The 25,218-nt window shown below is 41.8% G+C and overlaps 1 protein-coding gene and 1 pseudogene across 4 annotated transcripts in view; both read left to right on the top strand.

The window, feature by feature from the left end:
* Nucleotides 1-25,218, top strand: part of ADRA1A (adrenoceptor alpha 1A) — a 113,951-nt gene that overhangs the window by 23,777 nt on the left and 64,956 nt on the right. The gene's annotated exons all lie outside the window — the stretch shown is intronic.
* On the top strand, nt 882-14,194 carry LOC112204204 (cytochrome c oxidase subunit 6B1-like; annotated as a pseudogene).

The raw sequence follows: 25,218 nt of genomic DNA, 5'->3' as shown, positions 1-25,218 counted from the left end.
GGATATTTCAAGGCAGGTCAATGGGAATCAGAGACTGCGTCTGAGGAATCAGAGTGGAATTAATAAAAGAGGCTTTTGAGCTTTGCATGCAGTAGGGAGTAGTTGTCCATAGACAGAGAGGCTGGGAGAGGAGTTGGTTCCAGAAAACCTTTAGTATTGATCATATTTTGCCGGAAATGATGGTGTTTAAGTGAAACTATCTGGAACTATGCTGTCCAATATGGTAGCCTCTAGCCACATGTAATAAATTAAATTGAAATTGAAATTAGATAAAATTAAAAATTCAGTTTTGCAGTCAGGCTAACTGCATTTCAAGTACTCCATAGCTTCATATGGCTAATGTCCACTGCATTCTACAGCCCAGGCATAGAATATTTCCATCCTCTCAGAATGTTCTGTTGGACAGGGTTGACCTAGAGATCAGCAGAAATAATTGGCATTTGGTGAAGAAGAGCTCTTGAGATGAGAGTCATGGGAATAGAAAATAGCAAAGCTAAGGGAATGGGTCATCTCCTAAGGAGGGCTGAATGTTAGAATATGTTGGCATGAGTAGGCAGAAGAAAAACAAGCAGAAATTGCACGACGTTTTGGAAAAGTGGGAGACTCACCACAGCATAAAATCCTGGCAACAAAAAGAAGAGAGAATTTTAGTGAAGAGAAAGTGGCGCCAATGTCAAATGCAGCAGAGAAGTCAAGGGGAAAGAAAACGAGAAAAAAAATAGTGTTTAGTAATCTGAGGTCATTTGTGACCTATCAAAGCTGATGCAGAGTTGGGAAGAGATGTCACTAAATAGGAATGCCACCAGCTTTCTCTTGTGCTAGGATAGGAGTTTGGGATCTAGGAACAGTTTCAGCTGAATGTTAGGGACAGGAGGCTTGTCATGGAGGATGTGGAAATGAAAGTGGAGGTGAGGAACAGAGCCAGGACCTGAGAGGACAAAGCAAAGGGATGAAAGATTGTGCTGTCACCATCAAGGGCTCCACCAAGGGTCCAATTTTGTTTTTGTTTTTTTCCAAGAAAAGAAAAATGAGTACAGAAGGAGGAGAATCTGCAGGCGGTGGTTGAGAGGATTTGAATGCAAAGGATATCTGAGAAAGCCTGATGCCTTCACAGTTGGAAGGGAGTAAGAAAGGAGGTGCAAGAGTGGGGTAGGCTTTGGTGGCTCAGACAGTGGGGGGTAAAGGGAACTGTAGGTGGCCTTGAGACTGTGGTCCTCTGAGACTGGAACAGTCGCTTGAAGCCAGCCTGTGAGCCTTATCTGCCTGCTACTTCCCACTTCCCTTCCACTGGATTCTTTTTGTGATTGCTTTCCATTTGGATTTCAGTTTGTGCTTTATGTGCTTTATTTCACTGAATCCATGTGAACATTTGGGGGCAGTTGGGCATTTTGATTCTCATTTCCAACCTGAGGAAACTGTGGTAGAGGGTGGTTAAGTAACTGGCCCAGGATCATGCAGCAAGTAAGTGACAGAGTAGAAATTGAACCTGTTCTCTCTGGTGCCCTTAATGTCCTCTGTATTCTTCACCCAGTGCGCTCATGCAACCAGCCTATTCCTGCTATCGTGACTGGCTTGCTACAACTGTGATCATGCCCACATAAGGCTGTGTTTGCTCTCTATAGCCATAATTCTCCTGTCATTACTGAGAGGTGGAAAAATGGTTGAGGGGAAATAACACAAATAACACCTCCTGGTGTCAACCCAGCCTCCATAGGGGACAAAAATGCTTAGCAACTCTTTCAAAGTATCGAAGACAAAACTTGACCTTTAAGCGGTTTCTCCATTTAGAGTTAAATTTGTCTTTAGCAAATATGGTTTGAATAAATCAAGACTTCCTGTTTTAGCTATTTAATGGGGAAGGTAATATTTCCAATCTGATTTTAAATTTTTCTTTTGCCAAATTCCACAGGGCAAGAAAAAAAAAAAAAGAACGCTAAAGTTCAGGATAAAAAAGAAACTTCCCAAGAAGTGCATTGGTACAAACCATTGCTGTGGTCATCATAAATGTCTTTTACTTTTACTTTCCAAACCAAACTCTAGGGTTTCCATGGTAACTGCTTTGGCCCCAGCTGGTTTGCATCATGTTGTTTGTATAGAAGCCAGTGGAGCAGGGCTCGGCTGTGTCACAAAGTTCAGGTGTCAATATGGATCTCCCAGGACAAATACCAGGAAGAAAAACATTGCATGCAACACCTTCTCCTACCCAGCCGCTACTTTCCCAAACCCTAACACTCTGCTACTGTGCTGACCAAATGCCCAGGGGTTTCCAGTCTCCCATCCTCGCAAAGTCAAACCTCCAGCTGCATCCAATTGTGACTTCTGTATATGTCTAACTGTGTCCATTGGAAGGGAATTAAAGCAGCAGGCTTTTAATTTACAAATGTTGCATCCATTCGAATGTTCTTGAGCAATAGTGTTTCATAAGGGTTACAACATAGATTCGACAACCCCAGCCAAGTGCAAACTTGAGAAATTGCAGATTGCCTTCCTGTGATTCACCCAGAATTCCAGATGGAAATTATTTCTCAAGGTCAGTGCGAAGCTCCGTACAAAGGTGTCTCCTATAGAGAACATGTGGTGTGAGGCTGGACCGAGGGTCAAGGCTTCCATTCCTGTTTGCTCCTTGACCTTGGCAGAGTTAGCCTGCCTCCGAGAGCTTCTCTCTAGCCATAGGGGAATCACATAGTTTGTGCCTTTCCTCCCCCCACACCCTTCCCACCACCCCACCCCAAGACCTGCTCCTATTTTCTAGGCTTGTTGAGGGCACTAAGGAAGAAATATGCCTCCTTCCACCAAATTACTTCCATTTCTTAAAATAAATCCTAGCTTTTCTCTTCTGGGAAGCCACCCCAGAGTGGACTAAGATCTCAAAATATCTTTTATTTACTTTATTCAAGAAACATTGAGAGTCTACCAGGCGCCAGACAGGAACAGACCCTGACTTCAAGGTGGAGACTAGCATGTAATTAAGCCCAATAAAGGACCAAAATCACTGTACAGGTACAGTCCGAGGAGGCTGGTTTTCCAGTTTGAAGTTTAGGAAGTCAAAAAACTTCTTTAGGCCGGGCATGGTGCCTCACGCCTGTAATCCCAGCACTTTGGGGGGCCGAGGCAGGTGGATCACAAGGTCAGGAGATCAAGACCATCCTGGCTAACACAGTGAAACCCCGTCTCTACTAAAAACACAAAAAATGAGCTGGGCGTGGTGGCAGGAGCCTGTAGTCCCAGCTACTTAGGAGGCTGAGGCAGGAGAATCACTTGAACCCGGGAGGCGGAGGTTGCAGTGAGCCAAGATTGCGCCAGTGCACTCCAGCCTGGGTGCAGATCAAGGCTCCATCTCAAAAAAAAAAAAAAAAAAAAAAAAATTCTTCACAGAGAAGTGAAGCACCACTTAACTAGCACCCTTATTACTTTCTAATATAATTAGCATGCATAGTCCATCATTATATCATATGCTTTAAATACACAAATTTGCTTGCAAGTCTATCTTGATATCTATTGAAATAACAAAAATCTCTAATGTAAAGACCTGGTTTTCATTATACTGGGTTTAATATCTGACTTGTCCAGGATAGAGCTAGTCACATGGTGAGGGTCAGGTGGCCTTAACTCTGGTTCCAGAGCTGAGGGGACACATTAGAGGACACACTGGTGGTTTACCTGAGGGGGTGGCCCTATGCAGACATTAAGGAGGGAGGCCTTTCCTCTGTGTCCAGGTAAGGAATGGATCCACATCTAAGCCCAAAGCTACAGAATAGGGACTTGCACACAGTACCTTTATCTTCTACCACTTTTTTGATAGTAATGGCATCTACATTTTTACCATTTCAAATTTTTGAATGACCCTGGTTCTCCCTTGCTTTGTGCCGTTGGGAAGCTTCCTTCTCTCCAGGGCTCAGTTCTTCACCAGCTGAATGATGAAAGTGGCTTAGGTGATCATCTTGTAAGCTCTAAATTGTATTCCATAGGCCTAACCTGAATCAGTCTTATCAGCTTGGAATCCTCAGGGCCTAAGCACAGTAGTAAGTCCTGAATAAATATTTGTTCAATTAAATTGAAGAGACTCAAAGTCAAGTCCTGCATTATTGGAGAGCATAAAGATTCCAGTTATTGTCCTCTATTTCAGATGAGCAGCGGGGTGAAGGGTCTGGATTTTCTACTCATCACTAAGCCTCGGAAGGTGGTGTCAGTGACTCGGATCTGCTTGTAAGCTGCTCCAACTTGGCTTCTTCAGATATAGATTCATACAGAGCCTAGACCTGTGCCTTGCTTTGTTAAATATCTGAATGTAAAAAGGAAAAATACATCAATTGTCCAAAGTACTTACATGTGGTCTTATAAACTAAAGAAAGTAACCACATAGATTTCTGGTGCCTGAAAAAAAGAAAACACGTTGTAGAACATCTGTATCATTAAACGCCTGTCCTGGTTTGTACTCAACTACTTGGCTTAACTTTGCACAGTCCTGAGAAATACAAGTCTTGTGATTGGTATAGACAGCCAACTGGAGCAACTCAAGCCGGAAAAACAACAGAATTGTCCTGGTTGTACATTGCACTGCATACAATCACTGAAAGACAATTCTAATTCTGTCTTCCATATTACTTTGGTAGAGACTAAAGTAATGTATTGAGATAGGAATCAAAGCAGTAAAAGTGGGAACATTCTGAGCATACATGGGAGGTACTGAGCTTCTACTCATTGAGTCTTCTCCAAACATGTCAGCTCACTCAGGTGTGTGTCAGAATAGCCCTTGCAAAATTGTCTCATAAAGCAAAGCTTTTTTCCCTGTGCTATAACACATCCCCACTGTGGGCACTGGTTAGGCCTCAGGCTATCTAGCCCAATGGCTACTGTACACTTTTTTTTTTTTTTTTTTTTTGAGACAGAGTCTCTCTCTGTCACCCAGGCTGGAGTGCAATGGTGCCATCTTGGCTCACTGCAACTTCCACCTCCCAGGCTCAAGCGATTCTTGTGCCTCAGCCTCCCAAGTAGCTAGGATTATAGGCATGCACCACCATACCTGGCTAATTTTTGTGTTTTTAATAGAGATGGGGTTTCACTGTGTTGGCTGGGCTGGTCTCAAACTCCTGGCCTCAAGTGATCTGCCCTCCTCAGCCTCCCAAAGTGCTGGGATTACCGGTGTGAGTTGCCATGCCCAGCCTGGCTATTGTAAACTTTAATAGGACTCTTAATTTGACTTTAATGTGACTACTTCTCTTCTTATCTGTGCTTCTTCATATAGACTCTGCACCGCACCTGGAGATATTTTATTCCACATAATCAATGTCAGACAAAAATAAATTTAAAAAGCTTTTTTAAAAAGCCTGAAGAGGTCCAGGCACATGCCTGGTAGAGGAAGGTGAATTCTATATGCTTTTTTTTTTTCTATTGACAAGGACAAATATCTCTCAGCACTTATATACTAGCCATTGTATATCTACATTTGTTTAGTAATCACAGTTCTATTAGGCAGAGTGAGGTGAGGGCCCATTACCCAGTTAGGAAGTGGCAAAGCTGAGATTCAAACCAAAACCCTTGGATTCTGGAGCAAAGGGCTTTCCCCTGTACTATGCTGCCTTCCTGGGCTGGTCGTTTGCCCTTCTCTCAGCTCTTTGGAACTGCATTCACTGGCACACAGTCTGAAGGGACCTAAGCACTCCCCTTCACTTGCCACCCAGCCCAAATACCACTGCTGGCCCCTCCTGAAGAGCACAGAGAAGAGAATCTCCTTCTGAACAATGAGCAGAGATTTTGTTTAAAATTTCTCACATCTCTTTGTAGTTTATTTTTGTAAACTTGGCCTATAAGACGCTACTTATTTGCTCTTATATGTGTTACCTGCAGTTTTAAGAAAGAACTACCAGACCAACAATATCACTTTGGTTTTGGTTTATGTAGCCTAAATAACTCGCTACACGTCTCTTCTTAAAGTGTTTAATGAGAGTTTTTAGTGAAATTTGCTGTTTTGTGGAAATATTCACACGAGGTGATGGATTATTTGAAATTTTCTTCCTAATGCAGCGCTGCTGTGTAAGAACATCATCATTGTTCAGTTTGGTGGGTTTTCTCTCCAAGGCATAGATAACAGTAGAAGGGACTTTTGCAGGATTAGCATTTACAATGCTTTGTCAGTCAGGGTCATGGGATTAGACTCACTGAGTCAGTCATCAGTAGCTCCATTAACTGAGACACAAACAGATTCATTAAAGAGTGGAATGAGGTCCAAAGTTGATGTCTTTGCTGAGGGTCACACTGAGCTACCAGCGGCATCATGAGCATCTTTAGAAGTCAGCACCTTGGCAAAAGACATGGAGACCAAAATCAAGAACTACAAGACTGTCCCTTTTGACAGATGCTTCCCCAACCAGACTAGGAACTGCTGGCAGAACTTCCTGGATTTCCACCTCTGTGAGAAGGCAACAACCGCTGAAGGGTGTGATGTCTCTATGTGTGAATGATACCAGTGTGTGTACAAGTTCTTCTGCCCTGCTCCTGGGTTTCAGTCTAGCATGACAGCTGGGCTAAAGGCACATTTCCTGGAAAGATCTGAACTGGCTGCATCTTACCCCTCCTACGTCCTTCATCCTTCTCCCAGGCAAAGGGAAACCTGGGTACATGGTGATCCTCACCCTGGAGCCCTGAATCATGACTTAACTATGAATAAAAATGCATTGGAAAAGCAGGGGGGAAGAAGTGGAAATAACAAAAAATAATGAATCAGGGAGGGCATTCCAGGGTGCATTCCAGCTTTGTCAGTAACCCCTTTGACCATGTCACTGAATATCTCTATGAGGAATTGCATTTCCTACCTGACATAGTTTGAGTATATCCCCACCCAAATCTCACCTTGAATTGTAGTTCGCATAATTCCCATGTGTTGTAGGAGGGACAAGTGGAAGGTAATTGAATCATGGGGGCAGTTTCCCCCATGCTATTCTCGTGATAGTAAGTTCTCACAAGATCTGATGGTTTTATAAGGGGCTTCTCCCTTCGCTTGGCCTTCATTCTTCTCTGTCCTGCTGCCCTGTGAAGAAGAATCTGTTTGCTTCCCCTTTCAGCATAACTGTAGTTTCCTGAGGCCTCCGCAGCTCTACAGAACTATGAGTCAATTAAACCTCTTTCCTTTATAAATTACCCAGTCTTGGGTATGTCCTTCTAGCAGTTTGAGAACAGACTAATACACTATCTGAGAAATTGGGTTTGTAAAAACTGCCCCACTTACCTCAAAATAGTGTTGTTGGAGAGGAAAATAATTTGCACACTACAAAAAGTTAAGTGTTATAAAAATGTAAGATTGTCTTGTTACTTAGATCACAAGGCATAAAGAATTAATAGCTAAAGTAGTAGCCAGTTCCCTTGTGATGAGTTATTTAATGGTGCAGTCAGTTGATAAGGGTCAGGCCACCAAAGAAAATAAGTGTTTAAGGACATATACGGCAACATGACAGAGTAACTTGATTTCTATGAAATGTAGTAATAAAAATGGGGGCTTGTATTTGCTTGACATTGGCTTTCTTTTTAATTTCATTGTTTATGATTTATTTTTCATACACTTAAAAAACATCATGGTGCACAATGGATTTGAGAAAAACTGGCCCTTTACACGATGATTTGAGAGCTTGGTATATGTGGCATCAAAAATCCCAGGAAACAAGTGAAGAATTAAAATAGAAGTCTGCATGTTTTACCTATCCAGCAAAAGGTGGAAGTGGAAAAAGTCCAGAGTTCCAACTGGATGGGTCAGTTCTCTGCCAGATGTTGGTGTCCTGTAGACCCAGCCAGAGGACATGCTTTGATACTCTGCCCTTGGAGATGCACTCAGTATTGTCAGAGGAATACAGGTCCAAAGTGAAGAACTATCTGACTGCAGGGGCTGATGGCTCTTCTGGGCTGGTGGGATCTAGGTGGAGATTGCTGTGCTCTACAAGGCTAAATAACACTCATGAGAATCTATGGTCAACTGAGGAAAGAGAGAATGTTAATTTCCATGTCTGGAAACATCAGAAATGGCTGAATAATCAGCAGATGTCCTGATTTGTGTTTTGGTCTTCCTATCTGTAGATGAATGCAACTTAAAAACACATCCTAATATCAAATAGGAAAAGCTCCCCCTTTCCACCCATCTCATTTTAGTTTTTCACCTATAATTATTCTTCCAGGTAAAATTTAGAATTATTTTGTCTAGTTCTAAGTAAACTCTTTGTTGAAATGCTGTTAATTTATAAATCAGAATGGATAAAACTGATATATTCACAACCTAAAGACTTCGATCCCAGAATGTATTACTTCTTTCAAGTCAGTTCATCTTTGTAGCTTTCTCTATTGTTTATTGTATACATTGCTTATTAAATGTATCCCTTGGTATTTTATAGTTTTGTTGCTACTGTGAGTAGAATATTTACATTCTAATTACAATTAATGCTGGCATATAAGAAAGCTATAGATTTTAATATATTTAACCTTTACCCAGCTACCTTCCTGCTTTCTTATTACATACTACTAATAACTTTTTCCAGCTAATAACTTTTGAGTTATCCAGACATACAAAAATTATCAATATTTACTAACTCTGCTTCTCCTCCTTCTCAATACATATAACTCACCTTTTCCTTGGCTCATTGCATTAGCTATTATTTCCAGAACAATGCTAAATACATGAAGATATCCTATTGAAATATAACAGGCTTTCTTTTCATATCAACAGAAATAAGTTATTTTGAAGCCATATGCCAGCCTCCTCTTCCTCTCCATAGTTTCTTAAACACTTGCTGATAGAAACAAAATCTCATTCAGAGAAGTATGAAAGACAGTCTTGAGGAAAATATGCAAGCCGAATGAATTGTCTCTGCTTTGCCTTAGCAATATGGTGCTAGGAGAAGGTGGGACTTAGGGACTGATGGTATGTCTACTTATCAGGTTCCTACATGTTTTATAGCAGCTTAATTGCTCTCAAGAGGAGTGACTGAGTCATTGCTGAGCTTCTTAGTTTGGGCTGGGTCAGAGCAGTTGCCTGAATTTTCCAGCACCCTATGCAAAGTTCTGCCATGGAGATAGCTGGGTGTCCTTCTGAGGTGTTTACTTTGAATTTTATTTTTGGTTCCAATTTGAACCCATATTCAAGGTACCCAACCCTGATAAGCAAAAGGGAGACAAAATTTATCCCTTGGTTCTATTCCCAACCCATTCAAAAATAGAAGGCAGTCAGAGTTCTCAGGAGCTAAGATGATGGGGGGCTGGGTTGCATGGCTTCCATATGGCGAGGTCAAGGGAAATCATCCAGCCAGTGTCACTGCTGTAACTGCCCAGGCTGAGAGTCTCGTCTGTTTCCCACTGGAATGGGATCCAGTGAGGCTTCAGACTCACTAGTGTTAGAAATAAATTTTATACTCTGAGAATCAGAGGCCCTCTTTCCTTCTGCCTACTCTCATCCTTTATCGATTTCCACACACACGTATATCTATAACTTTACTAATATACATACATGTGATCGTGCACCCGTGCAATGGGCACTGCAGTGTGCCTTCTGTGTCCCTTCCCTATGGTGCTGGGAGGGCCAATGCCTGGCAGCTCCCAGCTGTGTCTCACTCCTGGTGGCTGCCCACTGCAAATGAGAGTCTCCTCCTTCCTGCGGGCAGCCAACATCCAATGACTGGGCAGCTGTCCAGAGCAATGCTGCCTTCCCCGGGATGGGCTGAGGCTTTTGTCCTGACTGCATGGCAGCCCGGCTTCTCCTCCCACCCCATCCTGCTTGCCTCCCTCCCCCACAGGTGTGACACGGAGGGCACATCCTCCTGCAGGCAAACCTCCGTCTCAGAGTCTACTTCCCAGAGCCTGTTTCTCAGTCTACTTCCCTGCCCTAGACAATCTGCTTGAACTGTTAAAGTGTCATCATTTTTCTCGTTTTTTTTTTTCTTTTTTGTTTGTTGGGAGCGACTAACCCCTCTTCATCTCTTGTGCCATACACCAACTTCAGCTTCCTTAATTTCTCCCAAGAAAACACATGTCCACAACCTGATTTGTGTCTGCCAGTGTTTTCATTAAGTTTTCTCTGAACAGTGTCTGTAGTCTATTGTATTCCTCCTTTCCTCTATCAAGGATACTTATCTAGTTTCCAGACTTTTGCCTCCGCAAAGAGTGCACATTGTTTACAGAGGTCCCTTTATACCTAGATGCTTTTACTTCTATGGGAGAGATTCCTAAGAGGGGGATTTCTGGTTTAAAGGGAATGCGTGCTTGCAATTTTAATGATGTTGCCAGGTCACTTTCTCAGGGGTCTGGGACACGGTTTCACCAGCAAGGCAGGAGAGCAGCCTGCTGCTTGTTCTCACCATGAGCATCCCACCTGGAGATCCCACCTGAAGATCAAAGGGCTAATCCACTCCAAAGACTTTGTTCACAACTTCAACATTTCTCGCTGCAAACCAAATCTCCTCCCTTCCCTTGTGAAAGGAAGGGGAGATTGGGAGGGGGAAGAGAAGGCTGGTGAGCCAGAGGAGCGTCCCTGGATTCTCAGGTGGCTCCTTCCTCTAAATGGATGAGAAATGTGGGGTGAGACCAGCAGGCCTCTGTCCCCACTCCAGCCTACAAACCACACGGCCAGGCCCAGGTGTCTCTTAGGGAGAGGTGGAAGCCAGCCTGGAGGACAGGACTCCACAGGGCAGGGAGCCCAAAGCACAGGGGCGGTGGCTGCTGACAGCCCCAGAGACCATGACAAGGAGCACTAGACAGCAAAGAAGATGAAAGGATGGAAAGGAAGCTGCATGCAGCGTGTTCCCCCCAAGGCCCAAAAGGGTCCTTCATTCCCTGCGAGTGAAACTATGTTCTTCTTGTCCTGGAAAGAAAACAAGAAGACAATTGGCATGTGGCTGATCTACCCAGGCTGGAAAGAAGAAAGATTGAAGTGACTATTCTCAAATTTAGGAAAATCTATTTAGGATATTTGGACACAGATGTACCTCCTCCAGTGTCTAGGATATTGGGTGTGACCTGACACTTCCATAACCTCTACACCCTTTCCAAACTGGCCATGATCAGTGGTGGGGTGTGGGCAGGGGGTTGGTACTGGGCAATCCCAGCAGAGCTCAGTATCAGCCTGCCCACTTGAGCACTGGGCATGGCATAGCAGGCTCTCTCTCTTTCTCTCTCTCCTTCTCTCTCTCTCTCTGCCTCGTCATCATTGGCATCTCTTCTCCCCTTACTTGTGTGTGAAATTAAGCTGACCCTATATGCTGTTTTTGTGACACAGAATCATTATCCATAATAAGCATTTCATAACTCAATCTGTTTCTGCCAATTGTTTTAAATCTCTCTTATTAGCTATGTTAGGCATGCTATTATCTTAATCTTCTTAACATCCATATGAGAGTTTGACAAGTCAGCAGGGGATCTTGCCTTTGCTGCCAAGGATATGTGATTAGGTTACAGCTCCAGAGACTGTGATGGCAGAGCCCCAACCAGGCCAATCTCCTGAGTATATTTCTTTAACTATAAAAGACCTCAGTCCCCCAAAGTCCAGGAAGTAACAGTGCATCCATGAGAACAAAGACACTTCTACAGACCAGTATCTGGGGCTTTCATCCAGTCATTGAACTTTGTGTATATAAGATAAAAAGAAAAAAGGTAAGAAAGACTCCCTCCCGCCCGCAATGACCCTAACCTCATCTGGGAGGCTACTGCAACAACCCAGCTTTGTTCTGGCAGGCTACAGAAACGATTTTAATATTCCAAGAGAGTTAACATAAGCCCAGAGGGAGTAGTTGACACTCTGGTAGAACTTGAGTCATGCTTTCCCCTAGGATCATCTCAGGGTAAGAAAATAATTTGAGTTTTGGCAGCTGTGATGACTGTGGGCAGAACAGCTTATTTCTTGGTTAATTCCTTAAATAAACCTTCATCTTTGCAAATTCTTGTTACAGCCACAACTGATGAGAAGGTTCAACTATGCTGTCTCTCTAGCCAAACCATCTTTGGTTTAACCCTCTGTTAACTCTTCCCCTTTCTTTGTTAGGAGAATATTGTCTGGCTTCAGGGTGTCATCTTTTCATGGCCATTTATTTCCCTGTGGTCCAGTCATGTGTTATCCTAGCATGAACAAGGAGTCTTGATTAGTACATTTGGGATTCTGGAGATGGCAGAAGAAAACAAGGCTCCAAGCCAGCTTTCAGACTGCAAGATCTTAGGGAGCATCATAATACCACAGCCAAGTTCCTCCCCTTTCTTGGAAATAAGGGTTTCAAGAGCTGCCTTCAAGCTTTGAGGGCAGGTGCAGAAGAAATAAACCATGAAGCATCTCTTCTAATACCAGTCCTGTGTGTCTACCCATCCTTCGGCTTTCTCTGCAGGGGACCTGCCTGGAAACAATCTGAGAAGCAGGGTCAGCTCTGGGTGGGAGGTGATAAATTAACAGCTTTGGGCTAGGCTGGGTTATTGACAGTTCTGACACAGATCTCAGAATGGAGTCCATTAGAGGCCCAGGACAGTGCTCACTCTAATATACACTTAGTGCTGTCTTCAAACATCCGACATTCCTTCTCCCTGAAATACCACAAACCTTCCCCACCCACCCCCACCCCCCAGACACACACCTTTGACATTTAGGAGTGTGGAGCCACTATTTCCCAAATGCGTTGACCTCTACTTGGCTTGTTTGTACCTTAGCTAAGGATTTTCATGTTCTTCTGCAAAAACTTAACAGGGGCAGCGTGGGGCTGTCTATAAGTGATGTGTTATGGAATTGCTGATTTTTTTTCCAGGTTTCAATTTTCTACTGGGTTGTCCTTCTGAATTCCATTGCAGCCTTTCTGCCTATATTTATAATAAACTCCAAATACAGGGAGTGCTCCTTGTTTCCAGATGTGGAATCCAGGATTATGTAACTTGTAGCTGTATTTCTTTGAGAGGTGTTTAAGCATGTTATCATATTATCATATTACTGACTGTTCACTTGTTATTTTTCCTTTCGTCATTCATTCAATCGTCCTTCTTTTTCCTAACTATATTTTCTCCTAAGGGTAAAATTTATAATCTAATTTTAAGTACCAAGGAAAATTCTATTAGAATGACATATTTATTAAAAATATGAGATGGATTGGGATCTTTGCCATATCTTTGCTTTAAGGAGCACACATAGCTTATTGTTTCCTCACTTTTGAGAAAGTTCCCCAGGCACCATCTTGTTTTTTGATTGTTCCTTTCCCAGGGCAGTTCTGTTTTATACATGCCACCAGTAGCCACTTGAATTTGCCTTGCTTTGTAGCCACTTTTTGTCAGCCTATATTTCTCTCTCTCTTTATATGGTCTTGTGTCAAGCAGGATTTATCTAGACCCTGGCTTTGGCATTAGGTGAGTCTCCCGAGCATTGTGAGTGGAGGTTCAGTGCCTGCTCTGGTGAAAACTGGAAGGCACCACTGCTCCTAGTGTGTTTCCCAGCTCCCAGCAGTCATGTATGTCATGTGGCTCTGTTGTACTGGGATGTGACGCTTTTACAAAATTATCACACACCAGCCACTATACACTTGATGGGCACCATCTCATGCATAAAACCTTATAAAGCAGGTACTGTGCTTTTTAAAATTATAAAGAAGAAACAAAAGAATCCTAAGATTAAGCAATTTGGCTCACAGAGCAGGTATTTGGGAAAGGCAGGGTTGGAATGAGGTCCTGGGCTCTTACCCAGAATTCCTGCATGTGGTTATCACGTGTCCCTAGCAAATAGCCATAGGCATGATGACTGTTTTCAGTGTTCAGGTCAATTGAATACTAGATCACTGACCACAAAGGCTTGAAATAATTGAAATATTCACCCTGTGACTTCATTTAATCAAGGAGAGTTCGACAGAGAATGTGATCCCCTAAAATCCAGAAAATGTTGTCATATTATGCGAATGCCAGTATCACAGAAAAATAAAATCAACAGAAACAAAATCAGTCCTCGGCATCACAGACCTGTGCCCCTGCCCTACATTCTTAAACCCTCCCTTCTTTCCCCAGCTGATAGAGCTTGCTCTCTGGAGACAAGAAGCACATTTAGGTTAAGGTGTTAATGACTGAGGAAGGACTCATGTGTTATCCTTCTAGGTGTGTAGTGTTTTTTATTTTAACAGGGATAGGGAAAAGGGAAGGGAGCTAGCATTCTTGAGCCTAACACCAAAGTTTGTCTCTAATGAGGACTTGAAGCTTTCGTAACCATGGATGAGTTTAGACAGTCATCTTTATTCTCGACAAAAGAAAAAAAAGAAAAGGCAGCCTGGTGTCAAGCACTCCAAGAACAGTTTCTTAATACTTGTGAAGTAAGTGGTATTATTATCTGATTTTACAAATAAGAAAGGCCAGGTGCAGTGGCTCATACCTGTAATCTTAGCACCCTGGGAGGTCCAGGTAGGTAGATCGCTTGAGCTCAGGAGTTTGAGACCAGCCTGGGCAGCATGGTAAAACCCTGTCTCTACCAAAAATATAAAAATTATCCAGGCATGGTGGCACACGCCTGTGGTCCCAGCTACTCAGGAGGTTGAGGTGGGAGGGTTGCTGGAGCCCAGAAAGTTGAGGGGGCAGTGAGCCATGATCACGCCACTGCAACCCAGCCTGGGTGAAAGAGTGAGACCCTGTCTCAAAAAAATAATAATAAAATAAAGTAAAATAAAAACAAGTAAGAAGACAGAGTCTCAGTGCTATGATCTGAATGTTTGTGTCCACCCCTCCCCAAATTTGTATGTTGAAACCTAATCACCAGTGTAATAGTACTAGGAAGTGAGACCTTTGGAAAGTGAGTAGGTCACAAGGGCAGAGCGCTGATGTTTGGGATTCGTGTCTTTATGGAAAAAGCCCAAGACTGGGCATTCCTGTTGCTAAGAAAAAATAAATAAATTGAGCATTCTTGTTGCTAAAAAAGAAAAAAAAAAGAAAGAAAAGAATGAAAAACCCCAGAGAGCTGTCTTGTCCCTTCCACCTTGTGAGGACACGGATAGAAGGAGCCTTCTATGAACCAGAAAGTGGACCTCACCAGACACCGCAACTGCTGGTACCTGGATCTTGGACTTCCTGGCATCTAGAACTATCAGAAATATGTTTCTGTTTTTTATATGCCAGCTAGTTTAGGACATCTTGTTATAGCAGCCCAAACAGACTAAGACACTCAGAGAAATTAAGTAAGTATCACATGTCACTAAGCTGGCAAGTGGCAACGCTGAGATTTAAATCCACATCTGTCTTTAACATTTCCATTCAACCTCAACATTTCCCATAAACAAGTTTTGGCTGCAATGAGACATTATGATTATAGCTATGTTATCATCTTGTGGCAGTTTTTAGAAAAACGCAAGTACTTCATAAATATGAATCATTGTTGTATTGTCATAATAATAAAAAGGTTAACCTTTATTTAGTGCTTACAACGTGCCAGATACTATTTTAGGCACATTGCATGAATCATCTAATTTCTTCTTCACGCAGTACCATGAGGGAGATTCAGTTCTTGCCCTCCATTTTACAGATGAGGAAACTGAGGGTTAGTGATTTGCAGAACGGGCACAATCGTACATAGCTGTGTCCTCCCTCAGACTGTGTAACTGTAAGTTTTTTCATTTTTCCTAAGATAGTGAAATGAAGAATGCTATAGTAATTGACTGAGGTCTTATGAGATGATCTCTTGCATCTATTTCCAGTTGGGAACTGGGTGTTTCTGGTTGGCAGATAGCTCTCCTACTGGTCATATTCAGGAATCAGACTGGGAGACCCTTGCCCTAGGCAAGGCTTGGTGTAATGTGCTAGGGAGCTAGCAAAAGACCCAAGATCTTGCTGTCTGTCTGGGGAGGCAGACAGGAACATGCCAAGAAGGCAAAGCAAGGTGGCACATGCTGGATCCAAGGGCATAGGATCGATGAGCACCGCAGGGGTCAGACTGGGAGGTAAGCACAAAGATGAGCACAGGTCCGCAAGAGTTTTAAGGCCTCATGGAAACGTTTCTATTTCTTTAAAATCAAGATAACAAAATAGACTTTTTGGCCAAAAAAATATATTTATATACAATATAGTCATCTTTATACCAATAGAGTTATAAAATATAATTTTTAATTTTTTGCATGGAAGAAGGAGCCCATGAAGGCAAGAGTCACTGGAGCCATAAAAGTCATAATGTGACCCTGCCATTGCCCTCTGGATGCAGGTCACTCCAAGGCCTTTGCGGGTGGCAGAGCCACAAGTGGAAGGAGCCTGGGTCCCTGAATTTGGTCTGCAGGAGAACTGCTTGCCAGTCAGAAACACCCAACTATCCACTGGAAATAGATGCAAGAGATCACTCATGAGACTTTCATTAATTACTGTAGCATTCTTCTTTTCATTGTCTTAGGGAAAAAAATGAAGAAACTTAAGGTTCCATGGCCTGAGGAAGGCCACAGAAGGAAACTCACTTTGAGCTGAGCTTTGAGGGGCAGGAAGTACCAGCTCAGCTGGAATGCACCCTCTGTTCATGATCTCCATGACAAAAATGAACTCAGTGTGTAAGTGAGCTGGCCATCTTCTCAGGAAGAAGAGGTAAGCACTCTCTGGACAGAATGTGTTTATGTGTTTTTGGCATGGCCAGTGCCCAGCTCAGCACTTGGGACATTGTAGGAATTCCAGGAATGGGGCTCATGTCCTCATGCAAACACCAGTGTGCAGAACTTGGAAGTGGATTTTCTGTTTTAAGCAGGTATCAAACAGGCAATCAACCCTGTGCCTAGTATCGAACCAGAATGCCCGCAGGATACAAGAGAGACTGTTCCTTAAGGATTGTTAAATCAGGAGGGAGAGTATAAATTAGCGTGCATGTGCAATTTATATATCATTACAAGCTAAATTTTGATTTTTCCTAAAGAATGACAGTTGCTCTGTGAAGGCTGACATAGTTGAAAAAGACTTTTTGGAGGAAGTGAAGCTTGACCTGGGATTAGTGAATAAGTGGGATATAAGTATGAAAATTAGGAAATTTTGACAAGGATAGCTGACAACTAGAAGTTGGGGTAATATGGCCTTTAGGGGATGAGAAGCCCCAAGATGACCAGTGAAAAGTGTTCCTGGTCCCCTTATAGGAAACGAAGTAGGGCGGAATTAGAAAACAAAGAAACTCCATCTTCCTCCCTACCCACCCTCCCCATTTTTTGTCAAACAACCAAACTCTCCCACTTGAGTGTTTCATGGAAGAATGGTTAAAGGCAGGAAGAAAAGAGAAGAAAAGAAAAGGAGCTGAGCTACAATCAGAAAGAAGAAAACAAGCTAGAGAGTGAAGATATCTCTATGACCCCCATTCCCTAAAGAAGGAACTGTCTCCTCTCTCCCAACACAGATGTGGGGACCGAGGCCCTGGAAGGTCTAGCAAGCTCAGGGTGGGACATGTGGGGGCTGGGGGTCTCTCTGGAGCATGCAGGCATTGTTTTATGCCATGCTTGAATTCTGAACAACCAAACGCTGTCAGAAGGAAGCTGGCATGTTGCTCCACTGGTAACTCAATTCCACACTGCAGATCTGCCGGCTAGTTCAAGAAGAACTACGATGCCATCAAAATCCAATGTTCAATCAGAGAAGGAAGCTGCCTTCTCTTTCTGCAGATGATTAAGAGGCAGACATACTCATGCATTGGAGAGTCTTGCTGTCTTTTCTTCCAGGAATAAAGATGGGGTCATTTAACATGATTTCTACCTGTTCTCCTGCAATTAGTGTTTAAGTGACTGTCTCTGGGTATTAGTCAGTCTGAGGAAATGAAATGATGCTATGGTAATTGGCCATGTGTGTGTTTTTTCTTTTCTTTTCACTTCCCTAGGGATTTCACTTGGCTCAGAAAGCATTTTTTAACATAGGCCCTGTCTGCACTCTTTATTTAGCTAATTAGAGAGCTTAAGGGAGCATGCTGGCATTGAGCAAAAAGGGAGGAAGGGGGAGGGGCAGCGTGTTCTACTGGGAAGAGCACTCGATTGAACAGGAATATCTGGGTTCTAGCCCAAACTCATCAATTTTCTCTTCTATTAAGCTCTTAAATTTTGGTCAGCTGTGTTACAGGCATTACCTTGTTTGATCCTCACAATAACCTTACAATGTTGGTATCATGGCCTCCTTTCAGAGATGTGAAAAACGAAGTTTGAAGGAGGCTGCCTTGACCGTGGCTTCCCGGCGGGCATGCAACAGGGCTGACACGGAGACTCTAGTTGGCCTTAATTCCTATGCTTTGCCATCCTTTATTAGTTTTTACTTACTAAATAGACCCCTGTTACCCAGGATGAGTCACTTCACCTCGCTGTCCTTGCTTGCTTAAACTGTTTGTGATTCTGTAAAAATGCTGGCTCTTCTGAAGTTCTAAGTGCCTTTCTTTCTGAACAGATGGGAAAATATTATACATCCTTTCTATTACCTTTCTAATACCTTTCTCTTTCCTTGCCCCCTACCTATTTTGTTCTGCTTTTCTTCTCTCTCCTACTACATCCAGACAGTGGCCAGTATAGCAGGTGTGGGGGCTGAGCAAGAAGAGGCAGGGGGAGGAGAAAGAAGCAGCTCTATTCATTGGGCACTCCATTTTCCAGCCCAGGGCAATACTTTCTTCTAAATGAGCCCAGAGTAACACAGCGTGGAACAAAGACCCAAAGAAAGGCTTGGAGTATGAAGATTTCATTTCCAATTCTGCCGCTGTCTTACTATATTGTGGGGTTTTGACCAAGCCATAGTCTTATGGTACCTCGGGTTCTTCACCTTGACAACTATAATTATAACACACATCAGAGAGTGGTTGTGCCCTTGAAGTTGCAAGAATATGAGGTGTCAAGTATGAGTGATGAAATGATGGTCCTGGTAGGGGTCCTAGGCCAGCTAGTCCTGATCCTCTGTCTTATAGGAAAAAGGGAGGTGGGCTTCCTGGTGCCACTTAGATAGGTGGTGACACAAATATGTTGATAGCCCAAGCAGCCTGATCCCTAGCCCAGCGCTCCCCGAACCAGTGCATTTGTCCCAACTTCCAAGATGGAGGAAAGGTTTTGTTCTTCATAGAATTCAGTTTTTATGAGACAACAATAATTACCTGTCAATGAAACACCTCTGCTTTCTCTAGCTAACGTTTTAGAAGGTATCAGAGATACGGCTCACCAGGGACAAAGATATTACACTGGTGTGCATTCCCATTCATGACCTATCTTGATGATGAATTCTGTGAGGCTGTGCTCCATGAGGAAGCAGATGGAAGTCACCGCCCATGCCCAGCCCCCAGCACGTGACAGAGTGTGGAAGGCAGACACTATACCATGTGGCCAAAAAAGCATGTGTCACAGACAAGAGCACACTTTGCAGAAAGGCTAGCCACATATTTTGCTTCATGACACTGCCCTCCCTCATTTTTTGTTCATTTCTTGCTGGTGTTTGTTCTTCTGTTAATGCCTATAACAAAAAATTACAGTTCACAGTTGGAAAGGAGAGAAAAACTTTCTTGGCCTGTGATATGGTTTGGATCTGTGTCCCCACCCAAATCTCATGTCAAATTGTAATCCCTAATGCTGGAAGTGGGGCCTGGTGGGAGGTGACTGACTCAAAGGGTGGTTTCTCATAGTTTGACACCATCTTCCCTTGGTGCTGTCATCATGATAGTGAGCTGTCATGAGATTTGTTTATTAAAAGTGTGTAGCACCTCCTCCCACCACTTTCTTGCTTCTGCTCCAGCTATGTGCCTCCTTCCCCTTCCACCATGATTGTAAGTTTCCTGACATCTCCCCAGAAGCAGAAGTCACCATGCTTCCTGCATGGCCTGCAGAACCATGAGCCAGTTAAACTTCTTTTCTTTATAAATTACCCAGTCTCAGGCATTCCTTTGTAGCAATGTGAGAACAGATTAATATAGCCTGTATCTAAACCATCCTTGAGTTAGTTGTTGTCTATAAATAGCACCTTAGGTTGTATACTACAATGTCTTTCATGCAGTTTTCTTTTGCATTTTTCTTCATTCTGCATCAACCTTGTGAGGATTATTGTAATCTTCATTTTGTAACAATGTAAATCTGTGCTGTCTGATATAGTAGCCACTAGCCATGTATGGCTATTTTAATTTAAGTGATTTAAAATTGAGTAAATGAAAAGCTTCACTTCCTCAATGATCCTGGCCACATTTCAAGTTCTGAGTAGTTGCATGCTAAGAACTTGTTTGTATAATCCCTTTTAGCCCTCAGACAATTTAACAAAACATTTTATGAAGTAGGCATAGCTTTATAGACAAAGAAGCTGAGTCTTGGAGAGATTTGCTCTCATATCAAGACACATACAACTCAAAAGTGGTGGATATCTCTTGGTTTGGCTCCACAGTTTTCTCTCTCAACCACGATACCATACTTTGGAAAGACTTTCACAAATTCTTAAAGATATGAACATGCAATTACCATTCAACCCAGTAGTTGTTCTTCTGGCCACATATTCTAGAGAGATGAAAATTTATGGTCATACAAAAAACTTGTACAGGAGTTTTTACAGCAGCTTTATTTGTAATAGCCCCAAACTGGAAACAATCCAGATATTCATCAGTGAATGAAGGGTTAAGCAAATGGTAATACACCCCTACTTAGCAATAAAAAAGAGCAAGCTATTGATACGTGCAACATTCTCTAGATGAAGTACCAGAGAATAATGCTAAGTGGAAAAAGCCAATCCCAAAATGATTGCATACTGTATGACTCTATTTACATAACATTCTTGAAATGACAAAATTATAGAAATAGAGAACAGATTAGTGATTTCCAGGAGTGAAGATCGGGGTGGGGCAGAAGGGAAGTGGGTATGGCTATAAAAGGACTACTTGAGAGCTCCTTGCCAGGATGGAACTATTCTGTATCTTGACTGTATCGTTGTCAATATCCTGGTTGTGATATTGTACTGTAGTTTTGCAAGATGTTGCCATTGGATGAAACCTGGTAATGTGGTTTGAATGTTTGCCTCCTCCAAATCTCGTGTTGAAATGTGATTCCCAATGTTGGAGGTGGGGCCTGGTGGGAGGTGATTGGATCAGGGGGTTGGCTTCCTCATGAATGGCTTAACACCATCTCCGTGGTGAAAAGTGAGTTCTCAGTTCGCTCGAGGTCTGCTTATTTAAAAGTCTGAGGCCTCCCCACTCCCTTGCTCTGTCTTGCTCCCACTCTCACCATGTGATATTGCCTGCTCTCCCTTAGCCTTCCACCATGACTGTATGCTTCCTGAGGCCCTCACCAGAAGCAAATGCTAGAGCCATGTTTGTACAGCCTGCAGCAACATGAGCCAATTAAACCTCTTTCTTTATAACTCATCCGGCCTCGGGTATTTCTTCATAGCAACACTAAAATGGCCTAATGTGGCCAGGCGTGGTGGCTCATGCCTGTAATCCCAGCACTTTGCGAGGCCAAGGTGGGTGGATCACCTGAGGTCAGGAGTTTGAGACCACCTGGCTAACATGGCAAAACCCCATCTCTACTAAAAATACAAAAATTAGCCAGGGGTGGTGGCACCTGCCTGTAATCCTAGCTACTCTAGGAGGCCGAGGCAGGAGAATCGCTTGAACCCAGGAGGTGGAAGTTGCAGTGAGCTAAGATGGCACCACTGCACTCCAGCCTGGGCGACAGAGTGAGACTCTGTCTTAACAACAACAACAACAACAACAAAATGGCCTAATGCATCTGGTAAAGGTTACACTAAATCTGTCAGTATTATTTCTTACAACCATATATGAATCTACAATTAACTCAAAATAAATTCTATTTTTTTTAATGTGACTAGATATATATGCTCATTACCTATGGAAGCTGCATTTTCCCAGAATCTCAGTGTCATCAAGCCGATTCTGTCTAACAATGCTCGCATATTGGCATAGGCATATGGGCATATGGTGCATGTGCCCACAAACGCATGGATTTGTAAGGTGAGAAAGTGTAAGGTGCAAAGAGCCAGAAAATGCTCAGTCTATGTCATGGGGAAGGTGGTGAAAAGTCTACACTGAGAAGAGAATGGCTGTACTATCCAGCCAAAGAGAGACAAAGTAAACCTGTGGTGATCAATGATGTTTAGTCAAGAAAGTATCCCTGGGGCTGAGATTTAGATGTACACTTTTTTTCCAGCACTATTGAGGTAATAATTGACAATAATTGTGGTCAAAAAATGACTTGATATGATTTCAATTTTCTTAAATTTGTTAAGACTTGTTTGTGGTCCAGTATATGATCTATCCTGGAGAATGTTCCACCTACAATTGAGAAAAACATACATTATGCTGCTGTTGGATGAAATATTCTGTATGTCTGTTAGCATTTGGTATGTAGTATAATTCAAGTCTGGTATTTCTTTATTGATTTTTCATCTGTATGATCTATCCATTCTTGACAGTGGGGTACTGAAATTCACTACTATTATTGTATTGCTGTCTATTTCTCTTTTCAGTTTTGGTAATATTTGCTTCATATATTTGGGTGCTCTAGTGTTGGGTGCACTTACAGTTATATCTTCATGGTTAATTGACCCCTTTATCATTATATAATGACCTTTTTTGTCTGTTGTGACAGATTTTTACTTCAAGTCCATTTTGTCTGGTGTAAGTATAGCTACCCCTGCTCTCTTTTGGTTACCACTTACATGCAATATCTTTTTTCCATCACTTCCCTTTCAGATGTGTCTTTAAATCTAAAGTTAGTCTTTTTTACAGCATGTTTTTGGATCTTGTTTTTTAAACCCATTCAGGTGCTCTGTGTCTTTTTATTGAAGAATTTAATCCATTTATATTTAAAGTAATTATTGATAGATAGCTACTTACTATTGCCAATTTATTAATTTTTATGACGGTTTTGTAGTTCCTTTTTTCCTATATTACAATTTTTCTTTATGATATTTTGTAGTAGTATGCTTTGATTCCTTTCTTTATCTTCTGTGTATCTACTAAAGGTTTTTGCTTTGTGATTACCATGAAGCTTACATCAAACATCTTATAGTTGTAACAATCTATTTTAAGCTAATAGCAATTTAAATTCAATTGCGTACAAAAACTTACCCTCTAATTTCTCTCCCTCAACACACGTTTGATTTATTGATATCACAATTTACATCTTTTAGTATTGTTTATTTATTAATAAATTATCATAGCTATATTTTAATACTTTTGTATTTTAACTTTTATACTAGAGTAAAAGTGAGTTTTATATTTTCATATGATTTTAAATTACTTATTAGTATCCCTTTATTTCAACTTGAATAACTCCCTTTATCATTTCTTATAAGGCAGTTTCATGGTGAAGAATTCCCACAGCTTTTGTTTCTCTGGGAAAGTCTTTCTCTCTCCTTCAATTCTGGAGGACAGCTTTGTTGGCAGTCTTTTTCTTTCAGCATTTTTAATATATCACTCCCCTCCTGGCCAGCAAGGTTTCTCCTGTGAAATCCACTGATAGCCTCATGGAATTTTCCTGCTTTTCTCTTGCTGCTTTTGGAATCCTCTTTGTCTTTGACTTTTAATAATTTGATTATAATGTGTCTCTGTGTAATCATCTTTGAGTTGATCTTTTGGTGGAAGTCTGAACATCAAAAGTCTGGATGTCCACATCCTTTCTAAGTTTTGGAAAGTTTTCAACCGTTCTTTCTTGAAACAAGCTTTCTGCCCCTTTCTCTCTCTCTCTCTCTTTTCCTCTTAAATTCTTCATTATGCATGTATTATTTTGCCTGATAACATTTCATAAATCCTGGAGTCTTTCTTCACTTTTTTTATTTTAATTTTTTTACTTTTTCTTCTCTGGATAACTTCAAATTACTGGCCTTTTTATTCACAGATTCTTTCTTCTCCTTGATCAAGTCTGCTGTTGATGCTCTCTACCTCATTTCCAGAGGTATTAATGTATTATCCAGCTCCAGAATCTCTCTTTGGTTCTTTTTTAATGTATTATTCAGCTCCAGAATTTCTCTTTGGTTCTTTTTATTTATAGTCATATAAAATGAACTAGAAAAATTTTGCCCCTTTTTCTATGTATTTTACTTTGAGATAGTTAAGCCATCAATTCCTTGAATGTTTGGTAAAACTCATCTGTAAAGTTTTCTGGGTCTATTGTTCATGTGTAGGAAGCAGCAAGTGCAGTTTTTTAAAAATGATTTCAGAAAATTTTACAAACAAAAAAATGTTAATAAGGTTGTCTTTGGATAGTGAGATACCATGGAATTCTTTTTGACTTAATATTATTTCATTTTTAATATTAAGATTTCATTTATATAGACTAAAATTTATCTTTGTAGTGTCCAGTTCTGTGAGTCAAATTTCTGCAGTCACATGCCATGACCATAAAAAAGACAGAAAAGTTCTATTACCCACAGAAATTTTCTCATGTCTGTTTATAGTCAAACCGTCTGTCCACCCCCATCCTTGGCAACCACTGAGTTTTCTTTCTCTATAGTGTTGTCTTTATAAAAATGTCATATAAATGGAGTCATACAGTTTGTAGCCTTTGGAGTCAGGCATCTTTTACTCAGCGTAATGTGTTTGAGATTCATCCATGTGTTGGGATGTTCCTTCCTGTTGCTGAGTAACATTCCACTATGTGGATACACCACAGTGTATTCATCAATCCCCAGCTGAAGGATGTATGTCTGTGTTGATTCCAGATTTTGGCTCTTGTAACTAAAGCCACTGTAAACATTCACATACAGATTTTAAATGAACAAGTTTTTATTTAACTTGGGTTAACATCAGCAAATGAATTTCTGGGTGGTAGGATAAGCCTATTTTGTTTTTGTTTTTGTTTACCTGAGATAAGGTCTCGCTCTGTCACCCAGGCTGGAGTACAGGGACACAATCACAGCTCACTGCAGCCTCAACCTCCCAGGCTCAATCAATCCTCCAATGTCAGCCTACCTAGTGGTTGGGTCTACAGGCATCGGCCAGCATGCCCAGCTAATTTTTGTATTTTTTGTAGAGGCAGCATTTTGCATGTTTCCCAGGCTGGTCTCAAACTCCTGAACTCAAAGGATCCACCTGCCTTGGCCTCCCAAAGTGCTGGGATTACAGGTATGGGCCACCGTGCCCGGCTCGTATGTTTAACTTTATAAGAAATCACCAAGCTGTTTTCCAAATTGGTTGTATCATTTTGCATTATTTTAAGCAATATATGAACAATCCAGTACACAAAATTGTCAGGATGTTCTTGTTTTCGTTTTGGTTTTAGCCATCCTAATACATGTAAAATGGTATCTCATTGTTGCTTTAGTTTTCATTTTCCTAAAGAC

Source organism: Pan troglodytes, chromosome 7 (genome assembly GCF_028858775.2).
Source record: "Pan troglodytes isolate AG18354 chromosome 7, NHGRI_mPanTro3-v2.0_pri, whole genome shotgun sequence".
Classification (NCBI taxonomy): Eukaryota; Metazoa; Chordata; class Mammalia; order Primates; family Hominidae; genus Pan; species Pan troglodytes.
This window is presented reverse-complemented; position numbering and strand designations above follow the sequence as displayed.